This window comes from Puma concolor, chromosome A1, assembly GCF_028749965.1.
Source record: "Puma concolor isolate L17-30 chromosome A1, mPumCon1.1.hap2, whole genome shotgun sequence".
Lineage (NCBI taxonomy): Eukaryota > Metazoa > Chordata > Mammalia > Carnivora > Felidae > Puma > Puma concolor.
This window is the reverse complement of record NC_141667.1, coordinates 7,901,684-7,921,135: the sequence shown is the minus strand read 5'-3', so window position 1 is coordinate 7,921,135 and position 19,452 is coordinate 7,901,684. Positions and strand designations below refer to the sequence as shown.

The window sequence follows — 19,452 nt, the reverse complement described above, 5'->3', positions numbered from 1 at the left end:
CACCGTGCCCACCTCCGTAGCTTCTAAACAGAACAAGCAGATTTAGCAGGCTTGTGCTCGGCGGCCGCGTGGCTAAGGTTGGCTGTGGAGGCCGGCTCGAGGGGATCTATTGACTCAGGTTTGTTCTAATGATGTGAAAAGGTCGACAGACTGGGAGAATGTCATGACAACACCTTATGAGGCTGACATAATACTTTTAAGAACTAGTCAGGAAAAAAGTCTCAGCTCTTCCCAAGGAGCATTTCCATCTCACAGGACTAGCCCCCTCTCTCCTGTCATCCGAACAACCCCGTGTCCTCAAAAGCTGTCTGGAGCAAGGCCCAGTTCCCGGGATCCCGTGTGCAGACTTGAGTCTCTTGTGATTTAAGGTGTGGAGGACGAAGGAACCACCATCAGGCCATTTGCTTATTGTCCGTCTGTTCTTGCAACTACCACGGCAGGAGGACTCATTAGATGTGCTCTTAGTAGTGGCATTTTCAAGGAGGTACAGCCAGGTTAATTAAAAGCAAATCTTGTGAAAGGTAATTGTTTCTTTGATTGTAATCACTGATTTTGTGGGGAGAGTGCAATGAGGGAAGAGGGCTTAATTTAGGTAGCAGCTTGACTTTAAGACACCTGGTTATGCTCCTGAAAAACAATGGATTTGGAAGTACAAATGAAATGAAGTCCCCCAAAGAGTGAGTTCATCCTCGAAGAACAACAAACAGTGAATATCTCGGGGAGGGGGGTGTTGCAATATGGGGAGCTGGAGCAAATACTCCAGGGAACCTTGCACTACCCACCAATTCTACTAATCCGATCATCTGAACGTTCCCTGTGGGCTGTAGGCTCTTCGGCGGGGAAAAGTGGATCCCTCTTGACTTTTGCATTTTTCACAGTATTCACAGATACTTGGCACTCAAAATATTTGTTGAGGGAATAAGTAAAGGGAGGAGGAGGCTAGTTTGGTTTAGTTAAGGTCAAGGATGTAAGCACTTGCTACGGTTGTATGCAACATTGAGACATAGGCAGTGTTTGGTTGCCGTCTCCTTTATGAAGCTGTCTATACTACTCCAGGAAAAGGAGTGAGTGGCCCTCACTGATTCCATTGAACGTGTCCTGACGGGCCCGCTCTCCTGACTTACCCCCTCGGCTCACTTTCCTACTCTTGCCGACTCACAAATTCAGAGACAGTGAATGTGGGTAAGTACAGAGTGATGTAAAATAATGATCCAGCCCACCAAACGGTGTTTCCCATTTCTGGGGAATTCCTGCTCCAAGAAGGTTGTCCTTTCTGCTGCTCAGCTTCTCTCCATGAGTTAGGGGCCGCCTCCCAGCCTTCTAAGACATCTGGACTCCTTGGCGTCTAGATCTAAAAAGCAAAGAATGGCGGAGATGAACTATCTCCTCTTTTGCCAACTCAAGGCTCATTTGTTGGGGGACTTCCGTTTTTCCCCTAAGAGGATTCACACATTCTCTTAAGTAACCCACACTGAAAAAGATCTCTCTTAAAGGGGAATTTGACTACCCACGGTAGGGTATCAGAAGAATATCATCATTTATACAAGGGAAACACATGTGATGTGCATTCTCTACAGTGATACTTACCCCCCAGGAGGCAAAAATTGATTCTTAAGGTGGGGAGTGAAAAAAATCGTAGATATTACAATGGTCTGTGGACCTTTTACAGGGTCAAGGTGCATAACCAGAGATACAGGCACTAAAATGTCTTGGGGAAGGGCGATTAGGAAAAAGCTAAAAAGGCTCCTTGTGGGGGGAGAGGTGATGATGAAAAGCAGGTTGAGGAACACTGATCTACAGTAAGTGAGGTCATTTTATGCACCGTGTTTTGAGGTCCAGCTCACATCCATACTTTTCTAGGAAGCTTTGCTTTCCTCTGTAGTGTTCAGTGACACCTTCTGAATTTCTCTGAAGCCCCCTGAAGATGAGAGGAGCCCATTCAAGTGAGGGCCGGTGGGGTGGGCTGTGGGTTCCGGAGTGGCTCACCTGCCGTAGGACACCCATGGGTGCTCCCTAGATGTGCTCCCCAGGTGCCGTAGGACAAGTGCAGAGGCAGGAGTTACTGGGGCCTCGAGACAATATCAACCCAGCTGGCAGGATGTGAAACACCTTCGGGTGTTTTCATTTCTTTTATGTTGGTGTGTTGGTCGACTTCAGCGTAGAGCCCTGGGACATTCATTCATTTGATTAGGAAGAAAAAACAAAAACAAAGTCTGATGCCTAATCTCCTTATGAAAACATATTCTCCCCGGGTATCTTGCCTAAGGGGCTAGTGGTTAGGTTTCTACCATTGCCTGATTTCCAGAGCACCAGCAATTTGGTAAAGTTAGTTACTCACTTCTCTGACCCCCGGAACTAGGAATCTGACCCCAGGTACTAGGATTCGGTGCTAACCACGGATTTAAAAAAAGGGTCTGCTACACAGAACCAAAGAACTCACAGCTTCTTTACCCTTATCGGATCCATGTATCTGAGAAAATGACCCACCACGGACAAAACTTCCCGGCCAAGGAGAAGGAATGCCGTCGGCAGTGAGAAGAAGCCTCACACAGGCTCCGGCCTCGAGTGAGCGCAGCTGGCATGTCAGCTGGATTCCCTGCTGGTGGCAGCCGTCATCATGCCTGCTGCGTCAGTCAGCCCTCAGAATTTGCAAGGAACGTGACCCTACTTGGGGATCATGAGAAAGCCAGTGGCAATCTCTCGGTACCACAGGTAGCTTTTCCCTACTGCTCCGTCCCGGAACACTCTGCCACGGAGTTCATTGCACATACTTGATTTGAGTGGGATGCAAACACACTTGTGATAATCCCTTTTCCCTTTTAAACGGTTGGTATAGTATCTAGTTTACGTTTTAAAAACTCATTTAACAGTACAGTATTTTAATAATGGGGGCATGGGTGAAGGGGAGAGGGAGATACAGGCTTCCAGTTATGGGATGAATAAGTCACGGGGGTGAAAGGTACAACAGAAGGAAGAAAGTCAATGGTGTTGGAATAGTGTCGTATGGGAGCAGGTGGCAGATACACTTGCGGTGAGCACAGCGTGACATAACATTTAAAAAATAAAAATGCATTATTTAATTCCTAAAACATAAAGCATCCTTAAAAACAGAAAGTGGATTTGACTTACAAATCTCTTTGAATACATAGGAAACCAAACTAATAAAAATCGATAGCGAGGACGAGAGGCTATAAGACTAAATTAAAGTGTGTGTAACACACACACACACACACACACACACACACACACACACACACACACGATAAAGCATCGTTCAGTACAATAGCAAACAAATGATTCCTTTAAAGAAAATCTCTAAGGTTTACCAAGAGCAATGGAATCTTCATGGTTTTGAAATAAATCAAGGCTCTTGGCACAATGCTAATTTGCATAAATCTGCATCCCACCCCCAACCCCAACCCCCAATCCGTGTGGCTAACTCCAAGAAGGAAATGTGCTTTTGTTAATGGGCTAAACAAATCTATTGCATATTTCATATTTGCTATGTATGTCCTTTCTTAAATATTAAATATTTGGTTTCAAAATAATCCGTTTTATACTGCCCAGGGTAGGAATGACAAGCCCATAGTTGAAGGCTACAGGTCATTGCCTGGGGGGCTCACAGTGACTGAAGTTATCAGCTGTGCCGCTACAGCCCTTGGTTCTTCGCACACCAGCTAGCTCACTGAGCAGGCGTGATGCATAATGCATGTATATTGACAAAGCACTGTATGCAGAAACTCCCAGACCGACATGAATATACGTGACGTGCTGGAACTTACCGCTCAGTGGAATCCTCTGAGTCAAGACCCGTTCCACAACCGACTGCTGACCCATTCTGAGATTCAGATATGATGGCGAGGTGCTCTTGTGGTTCCTGCCAGCTCAGCCAGCCAAAGACATCCAGGGCCTGGAGGAGAGAAGGTTGTCGTAAGGGGATGCCCATCCCAGGAGAGAAGGCCATGCTTGGCTCTAGTGTAGGATAAGCCATCAGAGCCTGGAAATCAGGAGGCTGGGCTCTAGGTAGGTCAGGTCGTCAAGAATTTGCTCTCTGATCTTGGGCAAGCCAGGTAGTTTCTTTGGATCTCATTTTCTTGGACCAAACTGAGACGTTTGAATTAGATAATCTCTCAAACTGAACTCTAATTAACCCTGTAATCCCTTTCTCTTTTTCTGAGAAAGCAAAACACTGAGCTGCTAGTTGCCCATCTCTAGGGCAGCAGATGCCCCTGGAAGTAGCTGCAAGTGCATAGCTGTCCTTGGTGTCCAGATGTGCCAGTATCCTGGGGGCCTAGTGTCTCTTCTCCCTTCCAGTTTCTTCAAGATAAAAAGTGAGACCTCTAGCTCTCAGCTGGATCCTTTCTAGATTCATTCTGATGCCACCTGTTAATTTATAGGAATTTGTATAATTATTTAGTCATGTGATATATTTAAGGTTTGAAACAATTCTTTTCTGTTACTATTTATTTATTTTTGAAACAGAGAGACAGCACGAGTGGGGGAGGGGCAGAGAGCGAGGGAGACACAGAATCTGAAGCAGGTTCCAGGCTCTGAGCTGGCAGCCCAGAGCCTGATGGGGGGCTCGAACTCAGAACCGTGAGATCGTGACCTGAGTTGAAGTTGGATGCTCAACCGAATGAGCCACCCAGGCACCCTAAGATTTTTTATATTTATTTTTATTAGAGAGAGAGAGAGAGAGAGAGAGAGCAAGTGGGGGAGAAGGGGAGAGAGAGAGGGAGAGAGAGAATCTCAAGCAGGCTCCACACTCAGCACAGAGCCCAGCACCACAACCCTGGGATCATGACCTGAGCCGAAATAAAGAGTTGGATGCAAAAAAAAAAAAAAAAAAAAAAGGGGCGCCTGGGTGGCGCAGTCGGTTAAGCGTCCGACTTCAGCCAGGTCACGATCTCGCGGTCCGTGAGTTCGAGCCCCGCGTCGGGCTCTGGGCTGATGGCTCAGAGCCTGGAGCCTGTTTCCGATTCTGTGTCTCCCTCTCTCTCTGCCCCTCGCCCGTTCATGCTCTGTCTCTCTCTGTCCCAAAAATAAATAAACGTTGGGAAAAAAAAAATTTAAAAAAAAAAAAAAAAAAAGAGTTGGATGCTAAACTGACTGAACCACCCTGATGCCCCTTATCGTGTAATATATTTAAAACCATGTCAGGATCAGGATATATTTTACCTGAACAAGAGTTACTCTTTTAGAGAATTACTTTTTTTTTGTAATGTTCCTATGCTGCATTTCATAATCTCTGCATCTCTTGATAGTGCTTTTGGGTTAGTAAGCCACCCCATTTGTATATTCATTGGGTTAGAAATTTGGAAGCTGCTGTTTATTTAGTAGGTCTCCAAATGAAGTCCATTGTGAAGGAACGAAAGGAGCACAGTCTCCTGTACTGTAATTGAATTCTGAGTTTTCTATCCACCATTATGTAGGATTGAGCACTCTAAAAACTTCTAAATTTTAGCTGTGCTGCAGTTAAACCAATAGACTAAAACCTAGTTTGAATTATAGCTGTGAAATTGCATTGTTCTAGAAATAATTCCAGTACAAATGCCATAAAATATGATTTTTTTTTTGGACTTAGGCTCCCCCCCCCCCCAATTTCCTTTCAGATGGTCTTATGACATCTTATGGCCGTTCAAAGCTGATTTACAACTGATAAGATGCATTAGTCAAACGTTTACTCATCTGCCAAAGTTGGTACTGATTGAAATGTTTTACATTTCCTATCTGTTTTGTCGATAGCTTTAGGGTTCTTCCTGGCTCGGGCTTCTGGTCTGTGCTCTTGCTTTATTCCTGCTTATCACCTCAGTCGATCGATCAAGTATTCGTTCCAGTTGATTGTTATCCATTAAGCCTTCTTTGAAATTGTTCAGAGAAAGTTAACTCCTATCTGTCTTGTATTTCAGATCCTCTGCTTGAATTCCATGAAACCGGCAAATGAAGCTTACTTACTTCAAGGGAGAAGAATGGATCTCAAACATGTGACCTGAAGCCACCCAGAAGAAGAGCTCTTGCTGACTTGAAAAGGGACAAAATATGGTGAGGGCTCGCAGATAAGTCAAACATCAGATCGCATAATTATACTCTACAAAATGTCTTGGCCCGTCTAAGCCACTTTGCTAAATGTAGTGTGCAAATACTATTGTGTGTTCTACAAAGCAGAGACCCTGCTCTGTGGGCGCTCAGTTCCTAATACTGTTGTTGACATTCAGTGCAAGGCTCAGGGAAACATAATTCTTGAGAAGTAACCCAGTCCATCTATCTGGAGATGACCATCTCCAGATGAAAGATAATCCTTTTCTTGCCAATCAGGTAGAGCTATGTCCTTTTAAATATAAAATTCTACAGGGGACAGGTTTACTGCACTTGTGATGGATGCATATATATTTGCATGTATGCTGCTGATGAGAACCTTTTCCCCTTGTTTGGGTCTCCAGAGAGATCCCCACAAAAGGTGGGTGTTGGAGGGAGTAGGCTGGATCCTCTCTCCCTGCTGATGGGCTCCAGGGAGGGGGCATCGCCTAGGATGGGAGCTGGATGGCCACTGTCCGTGCCTGTGCCGTTTGAGGGGGGAAGGGCAAGGTTCAAGGGCTCTGCTTGTATCTGGGAGGTTCTCTGGCTCTGGCGCAGTGGCTAATACCAGCTCTCCTACTTCCTGTTTCCTACTGCTCAGGGCTTCCCTAGGAGCAGGTGCCTTCTCCCTCATTCTTGCGCTTTCTCTGTGCAGTGATGAGAGTCCGGGTTGGCCTGTGCTCCTGCACTTTTCTGAGGAAGTCTCAGGGTCTAGCACCGGAGAGAGAAGGCTTCCTGCAGCCTCAGCCCAGACCGTTGTCCGGTCCTGTTTTAGGTGAGGAGCCGATTCCTTGATCCTCATTATGACCATTTCCCCGTCCGCTTTTAATCTACAGGTGAGAAGGAGTGAGCATCAGGACCCCTACTCCATCCCAGGCTCCAAAGCTTCAGTTTATTGTCTGGAGATCCCCTGCAGGCCAGCATCTGTATTTTGGCTATTCCGAGCAACCCCCTCCCCGGTGATATGATGAGCAAGAGGTCTTCATTGAAGACAGTACCTCCCAGAGAGCTTAAATGAGTGCCGACAGTCGGGGGTTTCTGAGCAGGGTCGCCCCGAGGTGAGAACAGCACCGACAGACAGATGTACAACAATTGTCAAGTGATAAACACTCCCATGCTCCTGGATCATGTCGGTGTTTGGCCTTCCTCTGGTTCTCAAAACCGACTTAGGCCACGTTCCTAGTGACCCCCAGTCTTTGGTTTGATGCTTCCCTCTCACCCTTCCTTTCCATCTACTTTCTCCTCTTTGAAATGAGAGCTTGGCCATTCACAATACGAAGAGTGGGTTAAAGCATATTTTGATGATAATTTTTTTAAAACCGCATGAATTTGCAAGTGCTTCTTAATGATCACAGTGAGCACATGAAGGGGATATGTACACAAATGCACGTACATATATATGTACACATGGCAGATGAAATACACATGGATATTTATACACAAATGTATACATGTGAAATATATATGTATACAGACATATGTGTGTATAATCCTCTGTTTAAACAAAAATTTGAAGATATCCATTCTTTGCTGTCTATAGCCCCTGTCAAATTTTTTTTTTTAATTTTTTTTTTCAACGTTTATTTATTTTTGGGACAGAGAGAGACAGAGCATGAACGGGGGAGGGGCAGAGAGAGAGGGAGACACAGAATCGGAAACAGGCTCCAGGCTCTGAGCCATCAGCCCAGAGCCTGACGCGGGGCTCGAACTCACGGACCGCGAGATCGTGACCTGGCTGAAGTCGGACGCTTAACCGACTGCGCCACCCAGGCGCCCCTAGCCCCTGTCAAATTTTAAACACATCTGAAATTTTAGTAGAATGTGCACCATCTCTTAGCAAAGGTCATGACATTTATTCATTCATTCATTCATTTATTCATTCATTTCTCTTTTGGTGGAACAAAGCAGGTTTACTAACTAATTTGAAGGCAACAGTTGAGGTAACAATCTGTGGGATTTCCAAGAAATCCAATCTTATGGAACGTCTGGGTCTGCACCATGAAATCAGGAATCTTTCCTTATGTGATATACATTAGCATGACTTGGAATATCTTCCATAGAGAACTCCCATCATATCTATAGTCAGGTAACTTTGGGAAATATTGTGTTAAATAGTTTCCTTTCAGTAGAACTAATCAGAGCCTTGAATAAGCTCGAATATATTGGGGATTTGTAAGGTGGGATAATTGTGACATAATGGAAATCATCATTTCCCGGAAATATATTGGACCGTAGAACCCTTTCTTCAAGGTGCATCGCATCAGACGAGTGTTTTATAGGACAAACTTTGGGAAATGCATATATAAGTACATCTGAAAAAACCCCTATCTTCCCCCTATTAAATATTAGCTTCCCTGCATTTTAGCTGTCTTTTATTTTTCTTATGGCATATTTTTATTGTCTTACTATCTATCTATTTATTTATTGCTGTCTTACTGTTTAGATGTATATGTTTGTCTTCCCTCTCTTGCTTAAGCTCCTTCCCTCACATCCACTGGACTGCATACTCAGTGGGGACAGGGTGATGGTTCATTTCTGTATGTCTCTTCCTCCCTTGCACCCTCCCCCAGCATAATGTCGTTCTTGAAAGAAACACTGAATTCACATTTGCTGAGTTGACATATGCCACTACATTTGATTTCTGTTAGCTTATTTTTTGCTTAAACCCCTGTCCCTCAATAGCCCCCACAGCAACTTTCTTAAAACAAAAAGGAAGGAGTTGTACCTCTTGCGAGATTTCAGGGAGAGTGGCCACAAATAAATTATTCATGTCAGAAAGGGAAATGTAGCAATGATCTTATTAATAGCGGCGCTGGGAGAAACCAGCCTCCAGATAGCCCATGAGCCATGGTTCACGCGCCAGGAACCGCGATCTTGCCACGGCCACCATCTTTCCTTATCCGAGCAGGTCAGATTCTGACGATGAGCCAACACTTTCTTGATTCTGCACAGATTTCAGGCCCTGGACAACAACAGCAGAGAAGCACAAATGTCCGAACACAGAGCACAAAGTCCTGTTCACCAACGCCGTCACTGGGAACCCTTGCCGCCTTAGAACTCGGCTCAAGAAATGCCTTTTGAGACAATTTATGTCCGATTGTTGCTCGTCCTAGTATATCTTAACATTCTTAGAACACCAATAAGGCAAGATAAAAACAAAAATAACAGCAAAAAATGAAAAATAAAATCTTTGTTTTTACTTACTTCTTGCATTGAAATTAGCCGACGACCCAAGGTCTGAAAGTTGTCACCCTTAAAACTCAGACAAGATTTGCCTATACAATATTGTGACATAATAAGAGTTATATCCTTGGTCTTTATCTCCAATTCTTGGCACAGACCTCCTAGGGTCCCTAGAATTTAAGAGTGAGAGGAACATCTTCCGTGATTCATCATAAAGCCCTTTCAACCAGACCTGAGTTTATACTATTCAGGTGACTGTGGAGGATGGGGCTGGTTGCCAGAGAAGCCAAGCCTGGGATTAGAGGGGTAGGACTTTGAGCCATACCCCTGATCTCCAGGGAATGGAGAGGGGCTGGAGATTAAGCTAATCACCAGTGATTAATAATTTAATCGATCATACCTACATAATGGAACCCCCACAAGAACCTGAAACAACAGGGCTCAGAAAGCTTCTGTGTTGTTGAGTATATCAAGTTGTGCCCAGAGAGGGGTTGGAAGCCTCTCTCCCTCCCTCCCCCTTGCACATCGCCCTGTGCATCCATTTGGCTGTTCCCGAGTTGTATCCTTTATAGTAAACCTCCAAATAGTAAGTCAAACACTCCTGAGTTCTGTGAGCTGTTCCTAGCAAATTATTGAACCCGAGAAGGGGGTCATGGGAACCCTTCATTTATAGCCAGTCTGTTGGTCAAAAATGCCAGAGGCCAAGACTTTCGGTTGGTGTCTGAAGTGAGGGCATTCCTATGGGACTCAGCCCTTAATCTGTGGGGTCTGGGCTGATGCCAGGTAGTTAGAATCAGCCTTTTTCGGCCTGTAGAGCCTACACATTTGGTGTCAGAAGTGTTGCGGGTAGCAGAAATGAGAGTTTTGGTTTAGCCTAGAAACAGGTTGTGATTTTGTCCTCAGGGTCTGTGTGAGGATATTTTTAGCTACCAGCGACAGAAACACAACTCAAATTAACTTAGCGTTTGTTTCTTGCATCCAGGAGTGCCTAGGTCCAAGGAACACGTGCGGTGACGTCAGGATTCTGCCTCTCCACCTTCTGAATCTGCTTCTTCGAATTCTCCCCTTCTCAGGTAGGTTGTCCATGTGTTGTCAGAGGTTGCTGCCGGCACACCTGGGCTCATGTCTTCCCGGTGATGATGCTAGCAATCCGTGGAGGGTGTCTCCTTTCTGATGATGCCAGCCATGTCCCTGTTGGGGGAGGGGGACCACTTTCTCTGGCCCAAGTGGCTGTGTCTGTCCCTGAAGTAATCACTGTGGTCAGGGGCTTGTGTTTCCTGGAGGGACCAAGCCTGAATCATAAGTCTTAAATACGTTGGTTGGAAAGAGTTTCTCACAAGGGGGTTTCGTTACTGGAAGAAATGGGGGGGGGGGCGAAGGGAAAGGGCAGGGCGGATAAAAGCTCTAATTACCACAGTCCATCCCAGCAGCCTTCCAGAATGAAGCGGGAGGCAGCCTCGAGCATCCCCATCTTTGAGTTTCTTTACTCAAGCCGCTAGACTCACCGGTTTCATGCCTTTCAGTATTTTCTGTGATGAAAAACGTGATCAAGAGGGCACCCCTCATCAACATCTAAGTGACTCTTTCACACGTCTATACCCCGGAGACATTCTTCATGATGTAGTTGAGGTTCAATACTCACATTTCTCGTGTTTGGAGTCAATTAAACCCATTTAAAGTCGAACAGCAAGCCCTCGCGAGGCTCAGGCTGTAGGACCAGTGGTGATATGTAGATATGTCACCACAAAACAGGGAGCATTGTAGGATGTGCAGTCACCACACCTGGCAATTGAATGTTATTTTGGGTTTGAGCCGAAGGTACTCTTGAGCCGAATTGCATAGAGAAGCAAAAAAATTGATTGTCAACAAATTCATGGCTTGGATGTTATTACTCAGAATAAATTGCAAGGGGAAAATGGCCTTTATGAGGGTGTTGATATATTTTTAATAGAAAATCTCCATCCCTGATAGAGTAGATTACAAATGTTTCTAAGGAAAACCGGAACAGTAGGTTTATCATAGAAGTGCTTTCTGCTGGTCTTAGTAAATTGAGTTCCTTCACTGCCAGGAAACTGATAGTATTTATAAACAAGAGCCTCAAACACCCTCTCTATCACTGAGATTTTAGGCCATTTACATACTGTGCCATCATTTTTAATTACTAGGAAAAATTATGTGCAAGAAAACCAACTATTAGAGCTCTGTTGTAGAGATGGAGAGGAAGAAATCATCCTCTCGAAACGTGTGTATTTTTAATGCTTCCCTTAGAGTGTTGGCCTAGCCATGAAGTGGTTTGTGCGGGCACAGCGGTCTCTGATCTTGTTCTCCCTTTCACTGGAGATCGGTTTAGACCCTGTGGCTGCCGTGGGGTGAACCAGTCTGTTTACACAGGCGGGAGGGGCCGGCAGAAGAAGCGGGAGTCAGTCTGATGTTCCTGGGGTGAAGGCAGGCAGCAGTCTATAGCGTCCGTTATCCTGTGTCCCACGCTGTCCGGAGGAAATGGATGGAGAAGACGAAGTCCTGCGGGCGCGGGGCAGCAAGGAGGCATCACTGTCTCATCTTATGCCCCAGGTCTTGTCTGAACTGGAGCAAGAGAGGAAAGTCAAGTGTGATGAGGGTTGGAGAAACCCATCTGGAAAGCAGGCAGAGTGAACAGAAGGGGACCCTCCTGACCACTACTTGACTTCTCTGGACACCTGCTGAAGGGGACATTAGCGCTTCCAACTCAGAAATGGCACCGAAACCAGGAGGTTCTTTCCCATTTCTGGGTACAGAGCAGTGAGTCACATCACACATCCAGGCTGAAGTAAGTCTCGTGACACGCTGTCTGCCAGGCACACTCAGGACCTCTCTCTACGACAGTCGAATAGAGCTTCTCGTATAGAATTTTACGAAGGCGGACGAAGGGATGTGTTGAGGGCCGCTACACTCTGGAGTGAGACAGATGGATAGAGACGGGTAGACATAGCTATATACATACATAATTTATGAGATGGCGTAATAGACACATGTGTAATTTATTAATATATGCAATACATGTAATATGTATTGTTCTCTTACACGTATAATGTATGTGACTATTAACACGTTACATGTGACATTAATACACAAAACACAATACAGTTTTACTAATACATCTCTATCATCGATACTAGATTATGTGTGATGCGTGTGTTTATTTACTGAGACACACAAGCAGTGCAGTGGGATGTGCCGTCCAGCTTTGTGCCTCCTCGGGCAGTGAGTTCGTGGCCTGTGTCTTGGGAGGAGCTCCTCTTCTGGCCCTGTCTGGGTTGGGGGGCTCCTCTCAGGTTCCGCTGACCCTCCTCTGGGCCCCATGGCCACCTGGGCTGCAGTTTGCTCCCTCCGTTTGTAAGGCCCTGATGACTTCCTGCAGAATATTAGCAGTCTCTGCTTAGGTGACACGTGCTCGGGAGTAGATTTTCCCGGAAACTCTCCTTTCCCTCCCTGTGTCTCCAAAGCGCCAGGAAGGGATGATACCAGCCCACAGAGTACAAGGACCTATGCTGGGAGGGCCTGGTTCTTCCCCTTGGTATGGTCGTTTAAACTCCGGTCTGCGTCATCTTATTGTGTTGACTTGGGGCGACTCCTGAACGTCCTCTGGAGGCGAGTTCATTTTTCCCAGAACGAATCCCGTGATTAACACAGAACCTGCCTGGTCCTGTATGTCCCGTTCTCTGGTGGGCCTTGAGATCCACGAATCCTTGACTCATGAGCACGGGAAGGGCTGAAGGGTTTGGGCCAGGACCGTCTCCAGACTGCCTCCACTCCACAGCGGCGGTGTGGCTTTGGCGCAGGCGGAAGGTTCAGTGTCCTCTGCTTCTGCCCTCTGGCCTGTTGGCTCCTGTGGTACTCCCCAGCGCGGCCACCTCTGAGTGCTCTGAAGGATCCCTGGGCACCCCTTCCTCGTCACCGTGGCTGGGTCCAGTTCTCTCTCTGTGTGTTCAGTTCTCTCTCCCTCTGCTCAGTTCTGTCGGTGGCTGGCGTTTCTCTGGCTTCTCGGCTTCACGGGGCCCCGTTTCACCCTGAGAGAGGCGGGTCGTGTGCCAGAATCTACTTTGTGCTGGAGGAGCCCTGGGGCCCCAGCTGTGGGTCCGCCAGCCATAGCTCCTCCTATTTACGACCTTGTATGGTTTCACAGTGTTTTGACTGTATATAAAACCCCCCTACGGAGCACATTTTTATTAGCTGCTGAAGAAAAGGCCCCACAGATTCTCTATGTAATGCAATATTATTTCCTTGGAAGCATGTTAATTTTAGGGCGAGAGACTGCAGAAGGGTGGCTGGTATTAATTTGTGATTTATCTGTCTCTGGGAAAAATTAGGAAAATGGCCTTGTCTTTGGATCAGTTGAGGCTTATTTAATCTTTAGTCAAAGAATCTCCCTGTATTAGTTTCCCAGGGCTGCCGTGACAGATTACCACAAACTCAGTAGCTCAAAATGATAGAAGTTTTATCCTTTCACAGAAATCAAGTGTCGGCAAGGCCACGCTCCCTTTGAAGTCCCTGGTTGCGGGGGAACCCTTCCTTTCCTCCTGCAGCTTCTGGGGGTTCCTGCCCTTCCTCGATCTGTGGTGGTATCACCCCCATCTCTGCCTCCGTCATCTCGTGCCCTCTGTGTCTTCTCTTCTGTCTCTTACAAGGACGTGCACCTTTGGACTTAGAACCACCTGGTTAATCCAGGATGGTCTAATCTCAGGTCCTTAATAACATTTGCAGGGCGCCTGGGTGGCTCAGTCGGTTAAGCGTCCAACTTCGGCTCAGGTCATGATCTCACAGTTCGTGAGCTCCAGCCCCGCGGCTCTCTGCTGTCAACGCAGAGTTTGCTTCCGATCTTCTGTCCCCCTCTCTCTGTCCCTCCCCTACTGGTTCTCTCCCTCCCTGTCTCTCTCCTTCTGTCTCTCAAAATAAACTTAAAAGAACACATTTGCAAAAGCCCTTTTTCCAAGTCAGGTCACATCCCGAGGTTCCTGGCAGACTTGTCTTTGGGGAGACCACCGTTCAACCCCCTGGAGCCCCTCTTCCTATGGAGGTTTCTCCTCAGGGGGTGCACATTTTTTTTTTTAAATCAGAAAGCAGATCTTTTCAATAATGTGTCTCTCGGGACAACAATTCACAGATGGTAGACCATGACCAGCAGCGTCGGCCTCACCCGGGAACTTGTTAGAAATGCAATATCCCAGGCCCCATGCCAAACCTACCAGAAACCGGCCCTGTGGCCCAGGAGTCTGTTTCAACAGGCCAGCCAGGGGATCCTGCTGTGTTTGAAGTTGGAGAATCTCTGCCGGGTGCCTTCAGAGGGGACCCACACCTTCTCCAGTACTGTGTTCCAGTACCCTGACTTGCTGGGCTGGCCCGGAGAACTCACAGCTCCCTGGGGCCGGAGGGCTCAGCCCTGTTCTCCCGCTTCCCCCACCTCAGGTGGAGCTGTGAGCCCCGAGAAGCTCCTGACACCGCACCCCACCCCCATCTTCTGGTGAAGGCTAAAGGGCCACTTGCCTGGCCTGAGGAAGAGGCATTACTACCCGCCTCGGCCCCCCTGGCAGAAGCAGGTTCTCAGTGACCCTGTGCTCGAAGGGCCCTTTGGGAGTGTTACAGGTTGAACTGTGTCCCCCTCAGATTCATTTGTTGAACCTTGACCTCAGATTGTGACCTCATTTGGAGATAAGGTCATTGCAGATGTAATTAGCTAAGGTGAGGCCTTGCTGGAGCAGGGTGGGCCCCTCATCTCGTATGACTGCTGTCCTATAAAAAAGGGGAACTTGGACCCATAGACAGATATACACCCGGGGGGAGGGGATGCGAAAGATTGCCAGCAAATCCCCAGATGCGAGGAGAGGGGCACACAGCAGACTCTTCCTCACAGGCCTCATTGGGAAACAACTTGCCCTCACCTTGATCTTGGACCTGTAACGTCCCGAACTGTGAGACAATACATTTCGGTGTTGAACCCCCCATGGTCTTCGGTACTCTGCACGGTCGGCCGAGGAAACTAAAACACGAAGCGTGTAGGGTTAATTTTCTTTTGTGAGCCGGCCTGAGTTCTGAACAATTAACTTCAAAAGAACTTTTTGAGCACAACTCATTTGTCAGTTGGGAACTGCCTCACAGCAAAGCAAAAGCTCTATGTCATGTTGACAATTATTTGGGACACGCAGTTCTCAGTTCCTGAGAGTGTTCAAGACGATATTTTTAGTGAGTTTTAAGTGATTGTGGTATCTTAAAACGGTTGTCAAAAGAATAATGTTTTAGACTTTATAGCACTTTTGACCTTCTTCTTCTTCTTTATCTTTATTTTCTTTTGGAATTATCCTTTGTAAATGTTTTTTTTTCCCGTAGAATCTCTCATTTGTTCAGAACTACAAATCAATACAATTAGATATGAAGGACTCAGCTGAAAATAAAAGCAAATTAATGTATATGTTGGAGGAACATTTTGTGCCATTTTTCTCCTCCAATTAGCCCAATTAGTCAGTGACATCTAGGACTGGTCTTCCAGAAAGAATTACGGGCCAGAAGTCCCGTTCTCCACTTTAATGAGTTGTTCCAAGAGAGCCGGTCATTCTGCATAAATTGATAAGTACGAGATGTCCTGGGTAATAATTCCAAGTGTTTATGCTGCTCTTCCATTGTTCATTAATTTTTGTCAAGTAAACTTAAGGCTTTAAAAATGTGAAAGAGGTAACAATTCATTGGTTATGTGAAACTGCCAACAAAGGTTACAGTTCTCTAACATCATACATTTTTTTCCTCCTGTACCTCACAATGTAGGCCATATGGCACGCGAGCGTCCACACACGCGCGCGCGCGCGCACGCGCACACATTTCTTACTCTGATTCCTAAGTGGGCAATGTTAGGGGAAGCCAATGGAAGAGTCGAAGTCTCTGCAGCCAGTACTCATTCAGTAGATACCACGCCGACTAGATTCTCCTCCTGAGAATAAGTGTGTATCTATTTCATGACCAGGAGAACCTGGAACTAAAAATGATGATAATGCTCTTCAACAACCTGGTATTTGGAGCTCTCCTTAATGAGAAGAAAAGTACAAGGAAGCATCTTCGTAAAAGAGAACTACTTTGAAGTGGTGCCCGGGTGTCTAGCCCTTAGCAGCCCCCAGGTTCAAATTGAAGTCACATTTTCTTTAACTCTCAGAGTGACACTACCTCAAACCTCCCCCTGCAGGTGCCTGCCCCCCTGAAGCAATCTCCTGGGTATCTGGGAGGCTTCTGTGGATTTGGGATGGGCTCTCTCATGACCTTTATCCCCAGCCTCAACTTCTCGGACTAGCCTACGGTCCTTGCCACCAGTGGCCCACGTGGAGAGTCCCCTCTGGTGGACACGGGCCTCCGTCTTTTGGCGAAGGCTAAAGGGCCTGTACTCCACCCTGAGAAAGGGGTATTACTGACCGCCTTTGCCTCTCTGTCTCCAACATAAATCAAGCCCTTCCATTTAGAGCCCACAGTTGAAATTGGGCTGCGTTGGTAAGGTTCTACTGAATGTCTATGGGTAAATGATGGAAAGTACAATACCAAGAATAGTTAACAATGGTTCTGAGATGTGGTTTTCAGAGGGAAGTCACCTCCCCACCCCCGCATGCATTATATGCACACATTCAAAGTCCATCCGCTACAAGGTCGAAGAGAAGATGGTGTTCCCCTTCACCTCATTGTAAACTTCATCTCTGAAGTCTGCATTCTGTGTTCCCATATCTCCCTCTTCCCAGGGGAAGGGATGCAAGGTACACTCATCCTAACAGAAACTGCTCATGTCTCACTCCAAGGGGCCCCAAAGATAATCATTTCGGAAGAGGACGGTTCAACACCAGGATATTCACCAATGTTGAGGGTGGTTCATGCAAATAATACCAGCACACGTGTTAACAGTCCTATGCAGCTTTCGTCTTGCCAAGCCAAATTTACTTCCTTTTATAGTCTAGACTCCAGCATTAGGGAATTTACTTCCTTTATAGTCTAGACTCCAGCATTAGGGAAAGACCCATGTCTCCACAATTTTCTTGAAGTTCCAGGTCTCAAGTTAGAAGATCCAGGGTTTTATTGGGAAAGATTGACATAAATTCTTGATAAGCTATAGTTCTTTCTAAAATTCTTAACCAAATCACGACCAATTTCTTTCCTTTCTTCTTCCAGTGAGAAGTCAACAGTGAGAGGTACGATTCAAACTCAGTCCTTTAGAATCTGGTTTTGCACCAGGTCACCTCACAGTTTTCCCTTGGAACCATAGGTAGGAACTCACTCTATATCTGCGGAGTCAGAAGGATGTGTTCAAACAAATGAGCCACCCCCTAGCTTGTTCCTTTTGAGAACGTTCTACAGTTCTAGAAACCTCAGAGTTGAGTTTTGCATAGGCCACCTTCTTACACAAATATCAAGGGCTGTATTTCACAGACTGTGTGATCTTAACAGAAATCTTTTCAGATAGGTGAAGGGTCAATTTTTAATTCCCTGAAGCTAAACTGAAGACGAGAGCATTTAAAATTGTAGTTGGCCAGGCTTTATGTCCGGAATTTCAGGGTGTGGGCTCCAGCCTTGGTTGGTGCTGTTCTCCGTGATACCTCCTGGGCATTTTAATGTTCAAAAGTCCTAAATCCTGAAGAGGATGAATGATATACTAATTCTGTGTGTGGATAGTGCTTTGCATTTCGTTGTAGAGCCGTGTCGTCCTCCCAGTTTTATGTGGCTTGTCCATGCTTCCTCCCCGGAAGAGTTTAGTTCCCTTCAGGAATACTCATGAGTCACCATGTTAATGATGGTAGCAGGCTCAAGAGGCTTCAGAGATGAGAGCCATGGTCTCTGCAATGACTCATGGAATGATAGCAAACGCAGATTTACAAACAAATGAGCACGACACAGAATAAACACTGTAATAGTGGGATGTATACGTTATGCAGCAAAGCATATGGTGGCATTCTGCCTGGCTAAGTTTCAGTGAAAGCTAAAAGGAGGAAGTTTTTCCTTTTTCTTTTTTGAATTAGGAAGATGACAAGATCTTCCTAAATTAGTAGGGGAAGCTTTTCTAAACATGGAGAATATGAGCGAAGGCCTGGAAATATCCGAGAAGGAACAGACTCCTCTGTCTAGATTGGAAGGTGGAGAGGCTGGAAAGGTAAACCAGGGCCATTTTCCCAGGGTCTCGAATGCCACGTTAAGGAGGGTTTGCCTTATTCGATAGGTGATGCAAATTCTCAGGTACTTAGGAGTCTGTGCAGCAGAGAGGACCAAGAAAATATGTGCTCCCTCTCTCAGGATGTAGAGGTGTCACTGACAAGGGGCTGCAGGAAGGGCCACGCAAATGGTTCTCTAATGCAGTAGGAGCGGAAGTAAAATTGGGCTTCCTCATCAGAAAGCGGGACGTGTGATTCTAGGCTGAAGGCAATGGGGAGAAGCTAGTTCTTGTGTGGATCTGGATCATCAGCATAGAAGTGATAGGTAAATTTATGTGCTACGAGAAGCGTGTTGACGTAAATTCAAGGAATAGTAATATTTATGAAGTGTCAAGAGGAAAACTATCATGGCAGAGACAAAAAGGGGGTAGGGAGAGATGGAAAGGCCAGCTTCCTGTGAGGTGATAAGGTGGGAGATGGTGGAGGGAGGGTTTCAACAAAGAGGAAACAATCAACTGTAGGAGAGGTCCGGGTAAGGAGTGGTAGAAAACCATCCACTGGATTTGGCAATTAAAAAACGAGACGCTTCTTCCGAGGTGGAATGATTTTGGGGTAGGGAGAATGGCAGGGGTCGAGAACAAAAGGGCAGAGGAATGTTGAGCTTCCAGTTGGAGACAATCGTTTCATGAATATTTAATGGTACGAATGCATATGTACTAAGGACTTATGTCTATACTCATCAATTACTCTGAGCTAATTATGTGATCTGAGCAACATAAAAATCCCTCCTCCCCCTCTTAAAATAGCTTCCCTCCTCTAGACTCTGGCAGTAGGCATATCTCTGCTCATTAGCTGGGGCCAGTGCAGTAATTTTTAGTGTTTGAAATGGTAGTGGTGTGTAGGGTAAGAAACACCTCTCTTAAAATTGTGAAAGACCCTATTCTCAGAGAGTGAAAAATCCACACCTAACTCTGACATAACCTGCGTATTCGTTTGCTGGGGCTGCCATAACAAACTACCCAGAGGGGGTGGTTTAAACAACAAAGATTTA

The 19,452-nt window shown here is 46.1% G+C and overlaps 1 protein-coding gene across 1 annotated transcript in view; it reads left to right on the top strand.

Moving 5' to 3' along the window:
- The window catches only part of ATPSCKMT (ATP synthase c subunit lysine N-methyltransferase), a 242,261-nt gene that overhangs the window by 194,879 nt on the left and 27,930 nt on the right, over positions 1-19,452 (top strand). The window contains exons 5-6 of the transcript XR_015240458.1: positions 5,910-6,042; positions 10,241-10,331. The gene's annotated coding sequence lies outside the window, so the exon portion shown is untranslated. The remainder of the gene's footprint in view (positions 1-5,909; positions 6,043-10,240; positions 10,332-19,452) is intronic.